Consider the following 15,366-nt stretch of genomic DNA (forward strand, 5'->3'; position numbering starts at 1 on the left):
CTTGGACATCATTATCCCTAAAAAGATTTGTTTGCTTGTTTGCTTTCATTTTTTATTCCCTAAGATCAAGTCATGGTTGTCTCCTAGACAATACTTCAGTGGCTAGGGATTACACCATCCACAGTAATTCCACATCAGGTCATAACTGTCAGTATAGGAATCACTTTTGTAGTCACTGTGATCAAACAGAAGCAGCTCACAGGAGGAAAGATTTATTTTGGCTCATTGTTTGGGGGAAACTGAGTTCACTGTGGTTGGGATGGTAGGCTGTAGATCAGGTCCATCACAGCATAGATGAATGACAGAGCCCTTCACTTCACAGCATGGGGCCATAGGGGAGTTACTAAGATCAGCTACCTGGCATTGCCTGCTTTCACTGTGTCAGAAGTATGCTGTCTTTAGAGGTATCACTCCCTTAATGCTTGCTTTTTGCTGCAGCTACTATTATTATTCAAAAAATTTAAATGAGAAAACTCAAACTTGCAGAGGATAAGTTGCCCATGGCAATATACTGCAACTTTTTATCTTTTTAGTTTGTATCAATGGAACATCTGACTTTTCTATAGCTGTACCTTTTGCCAATCTCCTTCTGCCTTTCCTCTAAATGAATCTGCTAAATTATGAGCAAAAACATTTCCTCCACATGAGACTGCTTCTTTAGTCCTCTGAAACTATTGCTAAAAAAAAAAACAACAACAAAAAAAAAAAAAAACAGGCATCTAGCCACTGTGTGTGCAATGTATAAGTCTTTGGAGATTTCCCGGATTGTTTTGTCTCATATATTAATGAGAGTCTCTTTGGGGAGAGAATTTCCATTTGAGAAGTCTTCGAACTTCCCCCCCATGCTCTGGTTAACAGTCGATAGGAAAACAAAAACACAAACAAAACCACAGTGCGTGAAACAATCTGAAACAATCGGCAGTGGAAGCGTGGCTGGCTGCGCCTCCTTGCTAAGCACCAGCCTGATTGGGAAATCGCAAGGCTGGGATGGGCTGCCCTGGTGTTGGCATCTCCTGTGCTCCCTCTCTCTGACGCCTGCTTCGGCAGGTGGCATGCATTTCTTTTGTGGTTATGCCTGTGAATGCTGATCATCTTGTTTGTTTGCCAAGGCTGATAGGCCTCTTCATTTTATCAGCCCTATGAATTCTTCACTCGGGTGTGCTAATGACATTTCCTATTTTTTTCTAGATAGTGGGGACAGGTAGCATAAGGTACTGATGAAACAGTCAAAAATTAAACAGAAAGCACTTGTAGGATATCTGTTAGATTTTCTTTTTCCGCCTAGAGATTAAACACAGCCTTTTCTTTGGGACTTTGCATTGCTTTTTTATTCAAGGCGAGGAACCAAAATAGTCTTATGCTTCCAGAAAAATCATTGAGACCAAGGAGCCTGCTGCCCACAAGCCCCTATATAAATTAAAAACCACCACCACAACAGCAAAAAGCCATAACACAGATGAAACAGATTCTTGGACTTTTCAGGACAGGGTTCTGATCTCAAGGAAAGGGCTTTTATGTCTCAGGGGAGAAAACAGCTTGTTAATGCTTAGCTTCTAGAAAGAGCAAAGCAAGTCAAACAACGAGTTTGACTCACAAATTAGTTTCTTAACTTTGGTGGTTCAGCTGAATCTAGAAGTGTGTCCATTTCTTTTCTACTGATTGCCAATATATGAGGATTTTAGAGTTTCTTGATCAGATCCCTGTGATTTGCTATAAACACAGGTAGAGATGGAAAGGATATTTTCTTTCTTTTAATGATGCTTGCATCCAAGTAGATCTGTATGAGGAAACAGAAGAGGGACTTTCAGCACATGGTAGAGACAGGGCTGGGTACACAGGAACAGCTCTTAGGTCAACCTCTCAGGAAATTAGCTGGAGCTTTCCCTCCTATCCCTAGCCTATCTGTAACTTAGGTACTCTTCTCAGTTCACCAGAGGAATTCCCCAGGCAGCTGCAGGATAGATGTCAGCCCTGCAACCCTGCTGGGTATTTAATAGAGCCCTGGGGCCTGCAAATGAATGTCTTAGAAAAGTGAAAGGGAAGTGTCCTTTGCAGAAGAGGAGCCAAGTGCACTGATAGCCTGCTGAGTAACCATCAGCAGGGGCTGCAGGTCACAGGTCACCCAATTACTTCTCATTTGCATAGAAGTCAATTCCAGAAAGCTGCTTGGAGGGCAGCTCACCTGGGCTGCCAAAGCCACCAGGCTCTGAATTGTCACTGACAGCTCTAAAGGCTGGCAGCCTGCTGCTGTGTCCTCTGTGCCTGCTGGGTCTGTCTGCGAATGCACATTTCCTGTTTCGGGATGTAGGCCACCATGGAGAAGGAGGCCAAGTATCTGTCTGAAGCCAGTGTCACTGGGATCATAAACAGACACTTCGTTCACTTGTTGACTATATACTGCAGATCTTCGCTATGTGTAATGAGATAGCTACTCCCTGATTCAAGGACCAAATGCACGATGCTATTATTGGCTAGGCCAAGTGAATATCTTATCCTTCAATGAACTCCAGTCTAAAGGATAATCTTACACTAAAGTGCAGGTGCTTTGTCTTGCTTTATTAACTCACAACACAAAAAAGGACCATTTTTTTTTATAATAATTGTGTGGTGCTTATTGACCATCTTTATAAGGCATGCTCGGTCTTCCACAGTCTGCAGTTATTATCTTGTCTGATGTAACTGAAGCTTTGCCTGACATGTTAGGTGTTCTGATAGATGAGGATACTAGGGTTCACAGTAGCTAGAGAACTTGTAGAGGGCGTCATGATTGAACATGCCTCTGTGCACATTAGTGTGATATTTCACAGCTATCAGTTTGCCCCTTGTAAGTCTTTTGCACCTTGATTATTAGTCTCAATCAACTTGTGGGAGGGAATTAGAGGATGGTATTTATTGCAATTATTTTGGTATAGTCGTGTTTCAAAACTCCATCACAGATTTAAAAGTTACATAGTAGTTTCCAGTACCAATGGCATTCTGGGGAGTTGTTTTTCATCAACCATCTTTCACAGGTGTGACTTTTCTTATATTTTGAACTAGGTAATAAGCCTGCTGTGAAAATCAGTGTTGACATATGAATATGACAATGAAGCTGAAATTGTACCTGTAAACAACCCTGCCCTGCATTCTGTTGATGAAATGGGGCTAGCAGATTATTAATGCTACACACAGAAGGGCTAACTCTGCTAGACAAAATGAGAAGAGGCTTCAGTGAGGGAGGTAATCATTGGGTTTAGAGTTGAGCATGGGTAGGATTGACTAGGAGGAGATGAGGAATGGTTTGCTAGGTAAAGGGACTGCTACAGAAGTTCCACCTACAGCTATGACTAAAATATGCCATATATTGTTTATGTGTGGACAAATAAGACCATTGAACAGAGGTGATTTCAAAATCAAATGGAAAATTTGGTGCTCAGAGAAACCTTGTCCAACATGCATGCTTTAATTTCCATCCCTGTATGCCACCACTATGTTTGGTACATAACTGTCCAGAGACTTTCAAAGCAGTTACAGGGACATACACTCAAATAGTCATTTATGTCCATGGAGGCACCCAACTGCTATCTCTTGCATACTGTTCTACATCACAGTTTAAAAAAAAAAAAGTTCCTTTCTTCTTTCAATTGTGCTTGTTTTGTTTAAAACATTTCTGTTTGCTTTTTAAAACATTTCAAACCCAAGCAAGAATTTAAAACAAAAACAATACAAGAAATCATCACGAACTTTTCACCTAGTGTCACTGACTCATGAAAGTCATTTGGTTGTATTCTATATAATGGTTTTATAAACTATCACTCCAAATCAGGATACAGCTTGTATGCCACTTAAACAGAGACCCCAGTAAGTTTCCTGTTTCCATGCTTTTATGGAAAGAAATAGCCCTGATGCATCGGCAACTAAGAGCATATTTCTTGACCTGCCAGAAGTACCTGATAAGCCTTGAGAACACAGGTGGACAGAGGAGACCATGTTTCAGTACCTTGACCTTTGGGGAAGAATTTGACACTGACTTAATTGATCATTAAGGGCAGCCATTTGAGGAAGGAGAGTATGTTTGCTGTGCTTGTCTTGTGTGCTCAGTGGTACAGGGAAGCAACAGACAGTTCAATTGAAATGCAATCTCTTCATTTCCGACAAGCAGCCATTTAGACGGCATTATCTTTTCTGTTCTGCTTGTCAAAGTCAACACGGCATCTCAAAGACTGGTGTAGGATTCCCTCCTTTAAAAGATCAAGCATCTCAGCATTGCTCAAGTTATCTGTGTACTTCCTCTGTGTATTACACAGCAAAGGATAATGTGCATGCAAAGTGAGAGGACTTATGAATACTGAGACAGGAAGGAAGTAAGCCAAAAAGCAATGTGACAGAGTTTTGTAGCCCTGTAGTCTAGATACAAAATGATTGTTCTCTGGTGCTCATTCATTCTTTCTCTCAGCAAACAAGTCCTGAAAGCCTTCAGGGCACACTCTTTTTTTTTCTTTTTCATTTTTAAAATTTATTCTTCTCTCATACAATACTTCCTGACCTCAGTTTCCCCTCTCTCCACTTGTCTCAGTCCCCGCTACCTGCCCTCTCCCACATTTCCCTTCATAAAAGAGCAGGCCTCCCAGGGTTATCAACTAAACACAACATAACAAGTTACAATAAGGCTAGGCACAAACTCCCAGTAGGAGGGAAAGGGTCCAAGAGTAGGCAAAAGTCAGGGATACCCTACTGTTAGCAGTCTCACAAAAACCTACACAACCATAACATATATGCAGAGGACCTAGCTCAGACCCATGCAGGCTCCTTGATCGTTGCTTCAGATTCAGTGAGCGCCTGTGAGCTCTGCTTAGTTGATTCTGTGGGCCATGTTCTTCTGGTGTCCTCTACCCTTCAGACTCCTACAATTCTTCCTCTTCCTCTGCAGGGTTCCCTGTTTGCCTGTGGGTCTCTTCATCTGGTCCCATCAGTTGTTGGATGAACCCTCTCTGATGACAATTGATCTACGCACTGATCTATTATTATAGCAGAATATCATTAGGAATCATTTTATTGATTTTTTTTTGGCCAGTTGTATTTGGTTCTATCCTAGGTCTCTGGGATACCCAGCTTCCAGTTCTTGGACATCAAGGCAATGCCAGACATGACATCTGTCTGGAGGTAGAGGCCACAAGTTAGAACAGTTATTGGTTAGCTACTACCACAAATTCTATGCTACCATTCTCCCTGCACATCTGTCAGGCAGGACAAATTATAAGTTGAAGGTTTTGTGGCTGCGTTGGTGTCCCATTCCCACTACTGGAAGCCTTGCAGGACATACTCTTTCATGATCTTTGCGGAGACATAATTTTGTTTTTTGTTTTTTCCAAGTGTGGAGGGTTCCTCTCAGGAGATGAAAGTGAGACAAAGAAATATATCAGTTGAAAAAGCAATTGAATCTGAGCACAGTGGAGTGGTATTTCAAGGAATAAATTCCTATATGTTCATTAACTAACTTATTTACTCATTAGACACACATCTATTGGCTGCTTACTCAAACCAAATTTACATAAGCACCTGCCAAAAACTCATGATACTTCCTATTATAAGGGAACTCATAAACCTAAGCAGGGATCCTTTGTCCCTTTCTAAGTCTAGCTGTTCCCTTAGAGTGGAACCTATATGACATTTCAGCTGTCCCTAGATAGTTTCAGAAGGAAATCAAGACTTTGCTCATCTGTCCTCCCCCGGTATCACATGGTTCTTAAGCCACAAGATTATCTTTCCCTCTAGAGGCACCCAGATTACCCTGTGCCCTTTGGAAAACTCAGAGCTCAAGGCAATGAGAGAAGAAAGCAGAGGGAAAGAAAGGTAACAAGCCATATTAAGTCTGCCACCAATTCTTTGTGTTTGTGGAGAATCCAGAAGGTTACAGTCAGACACCTGGCAGATGCCTCCATTTAGAAGCTTTAGAGAAATTTTGAAGGGGCCAGTGAGTTCATCCTTTTGAGAAGCTCTGAATTTTAGTATCCAAGCACCATGCCAAATGCTGTTAGGTTGCCATAGTAACAGTTCCTATACTTTTTTATTTCACAGAAAAAAAGCATTTTAAAAATATTGGTTACATACATGCAAAGGCTACTGAGTAAGTACCTCTCTAAATCAATGTCTGGCAGATTTCTCCAGCATCATATTTCTACCCATTATAGATATCATGCTGGATCTCTTGACACCTCTAACTACATTTCCTAATTACAGTTAATAAACAGACCTAGGCATGTACGTAGGTAGGAGATTGCTTTTCTAACATGCACAAGGTTCTGGGTTTAATATCCTGCATTGCCATTCCCCAAAAAGAAGTTTGGAGAAGTTTCAAAAAGACTCATATTCATTGGCCTAAATGGTGTGCATTATTCTTGAGCAATGAAAGACAATGCTTGTGGGTTGAATGGTTTCACTCTCTGCAAGGCATGAGGCTGGACTACCTTCCCCACACAAGCCTTCACATCCTGCAGTGAAGAGCTGGCAAGGATGGCTGATGCTCGGGGTCTAATAACAATAAGTTCATGTTTTTCTCCTTGGTGCATCTCCACTGAGCTGCATCATTTGGTTTTTGTAGTGCATATTGAGTCTAGTAGCTTTTGTTTGAGCCATAAGCTTTAGAAGCTTGCACTCTTTCACCAGATACATTGCCAAGATCATTGACTGCTATACGAGACTAATATGAATCCTACACCTACTCTTCCTTATCTCCAGAAGCCCCCATCCATCCTACCATATAATCTCCCACCCACAACATGTTGCAGGTTGTCCCTATGGTGGTTTTGACCCTATCTTCCCTCACTCAGGCCCTTCTCTGCACCCATTTGTCTAGATGTGAAGATAAAATCCTGGCTTCTATGTAGGGATTGCTGATCCTGTGAGATAGCTGGCCACTTCTTAACCCTGTTCGCAGACATCTCAGTCCCTCAGAGTCTCACTGTAAGGTCCATAGACTCTTTCATTCATTAAAATACTGAAATTATGTTTTACATCAATTTTGGCTTAAAAATGTGTATAATTTTCTACTTTAAAAGTTAATTTGTCTGGTTATTGCTTTTGCCCTTAGCTACCCACCATAACTACTGCTAATACCCAATTGCAAAAGGTATCACCTACTTATGTCCATATATTAAGGACATAGAGGAATCAATATCAAACTAGCTTGGAAATTTCCTATCTGCTTGTTAGTTTGTACTCCTCCAGAAAGTGCTATGCAGGATGCTGGCAATAAGACATAACTGCTCTAATCAGTGTTGGACCCTAGCACAGATTGGGTATATAATCTTCAAGTTGCTCCACACACTGAAGAGCAATTGGCAGTGGGTAGTTGCCAAACAAAGAGAATTATTCTTTACTAAGGATAGGTTCCCCATGTACCAGTGGATGGCCCTGTCCCCACACCTATCCATATAGGAAATCACTAACTAAACATAGTGAGTTATTAAACAAACAACAGACAATGAACAAACTGTGTGTGCGTTGAGTTTTAGAATAATAAATAACTTTAAATTTCATTTTTCCTTCTGACTTGAAAAGAAATTATAGCACTTTGGTAGATCTCTAAGAGACTATGAGTACTGGCACTACGCTTCCTGTGCCTATTGGAGAAGTCAGAGCTGTTGCTCCTCTGTTAATCCATTGCCATTTATTTTTCTTCAAGTCTGCAAGGTTTGGGAGGATAACCTTTGGGTGTTTAATATCATCTCATCTCTTGGGGTATATGTACATGCTTGCTGGGTGAACAGGTTACGAAGGCATAAGACATAGTCCCTAACCACCTCACTTTCCACTGTTGTTGGTTCTGGCAGACTAATCTTTAGGATGATGGTTTCAAACCTACTTTTTAAAGGGACAGGATTATTCCTCACATTAACTGTATAGCCCTGAAAAGTCTGCAATGGACTTCCTGTAACTTTTCCATCCTAGTTACTTGGATTGGCACTGTCCATCTCCTTTGTCTCATTACATGGAAGAGCAAATTGAAGCTGAGAGGGGTTAAGCAGAATCTAAAAAATAGAGTCCTGTCTGCACAGAGTCCAATACAATATATAATATTCAATGAAGCCGGAATCTAATATTTATCTCTCACTCACAAAACTACTTTCGTGTTTCTCCCAAACTAGGCAATAACTAAGCCAAATTAAGGCAAAATGTGTTTCATTTTTCTTTAACTATTTGGTGAATACCAAGATCTCTGAGAAACTGAAGATACCAAATGGAGTAGGATGTCTTTTAAACTAAGCAGCTAGTGTGCTACTTTTCATTACTGGTACAAACACCTTGAGATAAATCAGTTAAATTGAAGGTAGCTTTTTATTCCTCAGATCTATAGGTTTCAGTGCCTGGCTGGCTCCATACCAGTGGCAAAGAACACAATGACAGAGGTGCATTCTGTAACAAAGGTGATCACTTAATGGTGACTGGGAAAAAAAAGAGGGAAAGGTGGTGCTATCCTCAAACCCTGTCCAGGGAATGCCTCAGTTATCTTCCTTCCTTACTCTAGTCCACACCATGAAAAGGTTCCAGCGCTTTCCATAGTGCTCCATTGGTAGTTTGGGTGATTCCTAAGAGTCAACTCTGTTACTATATTAGCCAGTGTCGTCTTCACTACAGGATTTATGGTCTCCGTTCTTGGCAGAGAACCTTATTCAGCTTAGTCACTTCAAGGCTTGTTTTGCTTGTAGGTTCCATCTCACTTAGGGAAATGGAGCTTCCATGTCCTGGGTTAACACACATGGAGGACTGACAAGTAAATGATTGGCCAACTCATCTCTAGTAGAGATAAATTCGATGCATCATCTACCTCTAGCCCAGAGGACCGTGCAGGGTGATGAGAGCTACTGTGAGACTGCATCACCCCCACCCCCATCTCTTTAAGAATGCCTCTGCTTCTGTTGACTTTCCTTTCCATGTGTTGTTACCAAGAGTGCTCCCTAGGAAGAATACCAATGTTAAATTTCATCTCAATCCAATCTGTGACAAACTCTGTTGAATACTGCAAGCCTTCAAGGTCACTGAATGAACCCATAAGGTTCACTTGCTCCATCACTGTTTTCATTGATGACTTAATTATCAGATGATACTTAGCACTGTGCTAAGAACAAAACTACAGCTGTGATCAGACTTTATGGTCACATAGAATTTAACTGACATCTACTCTAGACACAGAGGCTAATCCTGTTTCTGTACTCTATGCCTCTTCCCAAGCATTTTGGCTGTCTTGTCCTCTGAAGGACGGTTAAGAGAAATCTACTATGCCCTGGATTCTTCTCAGGAAATTCCTATATCATAAGATAAATACTGCTTCCACGAGATCAGTAGTGGTGTTGGAATGACATTTCCTTACTCTATTTAGTCCTATATGAGGGTGCAAGATGGAGTCTGAGTTTAAGGGGGTCATGGACTGGAGCAGAAGAACAGAGTATGAGAGGGTTACTCAGAATGGTTTGGAGATGTGAAACTGGGAAGAAACAGTGGCCTGCCAGTGGAAATCACTGCCAGGGTCAGAAATTGAAAAGATATGATGGAGGAGAAACAGATTTTAATTTAATTTCCAACAATGTGGAATAAGGGTAGGGAGTAGGTTTCTTTGCAATTCTTACAGTTGCAATAAAAAACCACTTAATGGAATTACAGCTGAATCAGACTCAAGCCAGATGCTAACTGTGCTGCCCATTTTCCCCTTTCTATGATTACTCTTTGCCCCATCCATTAACTTCAGGTCCCATTGCTGTTAAATGGCACATCCACTTCTTCTTGACTCAGGGACTCTGCTGTTACCATGTTGTCAGCCTTGAAAGCCTCCCTGTATAACTGGCACTTCCTAATTATTTCAGTATTGGCTTAAATGCACCTACTTGACAGGAATTCTCCGACTCCACAGAAAAGCCTCAACTTATACTCATTATGCTACTCTTCCATATTTCACCATTCCATCTAATCATTCAAAGACTATCATTCATTGATGAATATGTTTGTTTCCTGTCACTGTTAATTTTTGTGTTGTCCAAGTCACTTATGCTATTGGCAGCCCTCAAAGTTCTAGATGCCTGTCCTTGCCTGTATTATGAGGGTCAAGAGCAATGTGATCCATACTAGTTAGCTTTCTAAATACTTCTAGAGTGAATGACAGAACAAATGTAAAATTTTTTAATGTTTTCTGTATACGTCCATAGGATTGGATGTCTGTGTTGATTCACTAAACAAAGGACATAGAGTTTGGGCTCATCTGTATTTCTGGGTTGAGCAGAATCATTGGACATCTCTAAGTTTCTCCTGGATCATCAGGCAGATGGGAACGGTAGCCAGTCCTGGAATAGTCCATTCCTGGAATGCCAACGGCTGCATAATGGTTTCCCTATGTGTGCATTTGTGCATTAACACTGGCCTTTTGGGCTTTCCTGACCTATCTCTATGCAGGAAAGATTACATTTGTAATACTGTGGGAAATTGGGGCTAACATGTAGCATGGTATCCAAAGTGGTTTCACTTGAACAAACAGAGGACAGTAGCCAGGCACTTAAATGCTTGAGTAGGTATCAATCAGAAGAACGTACCTATAATCCATGTTTATGAAGCCTGTTAGCATAAATTTTTGAAATAGCACTTACACCACTTTATTCTTGACAAATGGTGTTTGTAGCCACTGAGATATTTTATTTCAATTATGCGCTTATGTTACAGGGAGAATTCTAACAATAGCCAGGCATAAGCCATTTTTACTGTATTCCTATCACTATTCTGGTTGTTAAACTCAACTGGACAGTTCATTAAGATGAAAAATTAACAACACATGTTAGGGGAAAATGATCATGGAAAATGACAGTTTGTGGAGGCTTGCCTATTCAGGGATGCAGACAGAAGACAAACATGCTGGTCTTTGAGAGAAATGTCATGGGCCTATTACTCCTTGCTCATGTGTTTACCAAGCTTGTATTCAAGGCTGTGGGAAAAAATAGACATGACCATTGCCAATCAAGAACATACCTTGTAGTTTGGAAGGCTAGAGAGACTTCTGCTATCAATTGCTGGGCATTCCAGAAAGATATATGAGTGCTTCAAAGATTTTTATTATTATTTACGCTCTTCATGTGCAGGGGCCTACAGGGGTGGCAGCATCAGATTCTCTGTATCTAGCATTGCAGGCAATTTGTGATTCATCTGACATGAGTGTTGGGATCGGAACTTGGGTCTTCTGGAGTAGGGATTTATCTTAAGCACTGAGTACTGAGCACGTGTATACACATGCTGTTATTTAGGAATAATTCACTCTGAACTTTAGAGAAGATTCATAGGCCTTGGAGAAAGAGAGATGCTGATAAGCAACATATGTTCTAGAAACCTTGACTGTTAATGGCTAAGATGCATTGCTTTTGAGGGACAGAAACACATTTTAGAATTAGAAAGTAAGGGATTCATGCATTATTTTGTGAATACTAGCAAAGCCTACTTTCAAAAGGTAAATTTTGTGACATTTGAATATTATTTTAATCTGTAATTTTAAAGTATGTTATGTACCATACACATAAATTGCAGCAAATTTTGTTACATATTCAGAGTTGGAGTAATTTGATATAGCATGAAAGGATACAGCAGGTTGATTGAGGATTTCAAATCCTTCATGGAGTGAAATGGGGAAACATATATCCATTCTGCAGATAAGAAGCCAAGTACAAAATCAGTGTAATGAGCCCAAGAAGCTTCAGATCTGGGGCTTCATGTCTGGCCTTCATTGAGACAATATCCAAATTCTTCTACTTTATCCCACTGGTTCCAAGAAAATATATTCCCTGGAATGTAGGAATAAGATGAATGGGAGCAACCATCACTTGGATTTGTTTCTGCAGAAAGTTTTAAGTTTTGGAAAGCCCCATCTCTTCATTTCACTCATTTTTTCTTAGAGCATCCCAGTGAGACAGTTAGTTGTATATGTATCTGAGGGGTGGGGCATCACCTAGCTGCAAAGGGATAAAGGGAAAGAGACTTTACCTGCTTTTTTTTTTTTTTTAGATTGTGTAGGGGATGCTGTGTTGTCTTTCCCAGGTATTCAAGTATCTCCTTTGCACTTCCATTTCCATTTTCAGCATCATCTCTCTCTAAACTCTTCTATGCATCTCATGTCCCCAAGCAAGGGAAATTTTGAAGTGAAACCCTAGAGATGTGGGACCCAGGGACTTTTAAAAACAAGGATTGGAATGATCTGGCCTGTCTATTAACTATTGAAGTGAGTGCTGCCTGTTTTCTCCTTTGTAGAAAGAGAAGGTCTGTGTTTCCATTGTACCATGCTTGTCTAGATTAAAGCCACTTAAGTCATTATCTCCCCTGCATTCATGAGGGAGCTTTGATGTCCTTCTCACCGTCCTAACTTCAATAAGGGTCCAATTCTCATCCTGTTTGGCAGGGTGAGAATCTGACTCAGGATTTGTAAACAGTGCTATGCTTCCCTTTCTTTCCGGGGGTCATTTTCTTCCCCTGCAGACAGAGGAACAGCAGCAGCACTAGGTTTCAGCTGAGAAGTCAGGATGCATTAACCTAAGCTGTAAGATCAGAACAAAAGCTCTGTTTGTGATCTGCCAGAGCCCAGTTGAGGCAGTCCCTGCTGGTTCGCTGCATTCAAGAGGCATAAATATAATTAGATCTTCCAGAATGAAAAGGAACTGGGACTTAGCAAATGGAAATTTTAAGGAGTAACTGGCCTTTTTCCTTATTTCTCTGCAGTTTGGTTAGCTTTGAGGGAACTGCAGGAAACAGCTATCTACCTACTGATCAGTTATTTCCTTATCACTATTTAAAGGATTGGGACTTCCTGAAATAGGTCCTGATAATCTTGGAACATTTTCCCACCACTGATGGGCTCAGTCCTGGAGTAATGACACTTGGATTTGATCTTTATCTTACCAGGCTACTAATTGGGTAATAATAATAATACCTAAGTCATTGAAATTTTGTAACTATTAAAAGAAGCATATCTCTGATATACCTAGATCAGTGCTTGCCAATGGGAACCCTCCCTGAACTGGAGCAGAGTGATAATCATGACAAGATTTAGGTGTCAAAACCATTTGACACCAGGTATTTCCAACTTTGGGATTATGTAGACAAATGTTGGAGTAACTTTTGGAATCTAGGTCATATCTGGGTTTTGGAGCATGTGTACGAGTTATCTTAGTTGATGCAGGTGGTTTAAACCAGGTTCCTCCATGGATCTCTGTGGTTGTAATTGTTGGATGCGATGGGCAAAAGCTTTACTTTGCAGAAGGAAAGTGTCTATGAAAATGTCCTTCAGACTTCAGAAGCAGCAGGATGTGTGGGGCTAGCAGCAAGTCACTGTAAGAGCTGGTGGACCTTCACTGGAATTTTACACTTGATTCTTACTTTGTGAATTTGAATAGCTCTCTGGGAACCACACTTTCTTTTTGCATAAAGAAAAATGAATGGAAAGCAGTAATGGCCTTTACTAACTTGCAGGGCTGAGGACAGACTTGCAATTTTTGCACCATGAAAGAAATTGCATTTGTTTTCTCCTTCCCCAAAGTAATATAGTACCATGCAGAAGAGTAGGAACTGTGGAAATATGTTGTATTAATTATGTCAATTAATTTGCAACTTCAGTCAAGTAATTTTGCCCCATGGAGTTTCCATTGTTTTAGCTTTCAAAAAGGCTGTCTTAGCTTGCATCTGTAGCAAAATACCACATGTTAGGGCTCAATACACTAAGAATTTTACCCTAATGTCTGAAAAAATCACAATTCACAGAGTCCTCAGGGCTCAAATCAAGTTGCAGGCAGGGCTGGAGGGCTTTGTTCCATCTGAAGACCAAAGAGAATAATCCATCCTCTTGATCTTGTCCTTTTGACATCCCAGATGCCTCCTTCCTCCTTTGGATCATGGTCTCTTCCTCTACCTTCAGAGAGAATCACTACAACCTCCCTTCTCCCACCCTTCCTTGTGCCTCCAACCTTCCTATTGCCCTTTCTGTGTGATTTCATTGAATACACCAGATCAATCCAGGTTAACTCCCCAATCTCAAGATCTTTTTATTTATTTGTTTATTTTTCAGAGGTAAGATTTTACAGTGTAGCTCAGGATGACCTCAAGTTCACTATCTTCCAGTCTCAGCTATCAGGTGCTGAGATTACAGGAATGAACTACCATCAAAATCCCTAAGTCAACTCTATTGGTAAAATCTCCTTTGCCATATAAGATCACATATTCAAAAATCCTTAGAATTTATTTTGAGGTGTCTTTGAGGAACTACTATTATTTCTATAATAGGAACACAAATTGCACCAATTTATAAGACAGTTGCAAGGATCAGATGAAATATTGCAAGCAAAGCATCCATCCAGATTTGTAATGATACGGCATGAGGGGGCCCTGGCTGGCCCAGCCAAGGTGGGGGAAAAATGCCATGCAGATGCAGTGGTGCGCTGTGGTGCACAGAAAGTCACCCCAGGCACTGCGTCTATGTGGAGAGAGAGTTTCTTATAATAGGAAGATAGAGAGAAAGACAGGGAAAGAGGGAAGGAGAGAGGAAGAAAGAAAGGAGGGAAAGCAGAGGTGTGCACACTTCATGGCAGGGAAAGGAGGAAGGGGAAGAGAGAGATCAAAGGGGGAGGAGATTTTTCTTAAAGGGACCTTAGGATGACATCAGGAAGATGCTGGGTGGGTCTCCAAGGGGCTGGTCATAATACTAACAAGATTCCCCAACACACACTAATAACTCACAAAACAATTTGGGATTATTGATAATGACACCTGCTTACACACAGCTTGTAGTCAGACAGATCTCTATAGCTTTGTGCTCTGACAGCCCTTCTGTCTGTTCAGTAATGGCTGGAGGTTGTTTTAATCCTGAAGGGAAGCTAGTTTGCAGAAAGGGTATTGTCTGGATGAAACTCCTGTAGCAGATTATCTTGGCCAAGTGTTGCCTCTTTTTTGAGCCTTGGCTTTTGTTTGTAAACTCAGAGAAGTTGGTGGGGACTGGAGGGGGGTTGCCTCTGGGGTTTTGTGTTCCACTGAAAAATCTATGAACTATGATAAGTGGTACCAAGAGGATCAATGATGTGTGCTTGGTATTATAGTAGGTTAACTGGCTTCCTAGTGCAAAATAATGACAGTAGCACAGCAGAAAAAAACTGTCATTCTTTGCAGCCACTGGTAGAGTTACTATTAAGGCTTCCCAATCATGAGTATTCCTTTTTCAAGGGCAAGCAATGCCATGTAAGAAAGGCTAGATTTGGATCCTTTAAAAAAAAAAATGTCTTTAGGTGGAATGGGTCAGTAGTACAGCTGAGGACATGAATTCAGGTTTGCAAGGCTAGGGATAAAGCTGATTTTTTCTGTTAGAAATAATCACATTCT

General features: G+C 40.8%; 1 protein-coding gene across 2 annotated transcripts in view; it reads left to right on the forward strand.

Annotated features, from left to right (window-relative positions):
• Cdh11 (cadherin 11) overlaps positions 1-15,366 on the forward strand; it is a 162,654-nt gene that overhangs the window by 69,403 nt on the left and 77,885 nt on the right. The window lies entirely within an intron of this gene.

Source organism: Peromyscus californicus, unplaced genomic scaffold, assembly GCF_007827085.1.
Source record: "Peromyscus californicus insignis strain IS unplaced genomic scaffold, ASM782708v3 Scaffold_8__1_contigs__length_139910024, whole genome shotgun sequence".
NCBI classification, from domain to species: domain Eukaryota; kingdom Metazoa; phylum Chordata; class Mammalia; order Rodentia; family Cricetidae; genus Peromyscus; species Peromyscus californicus.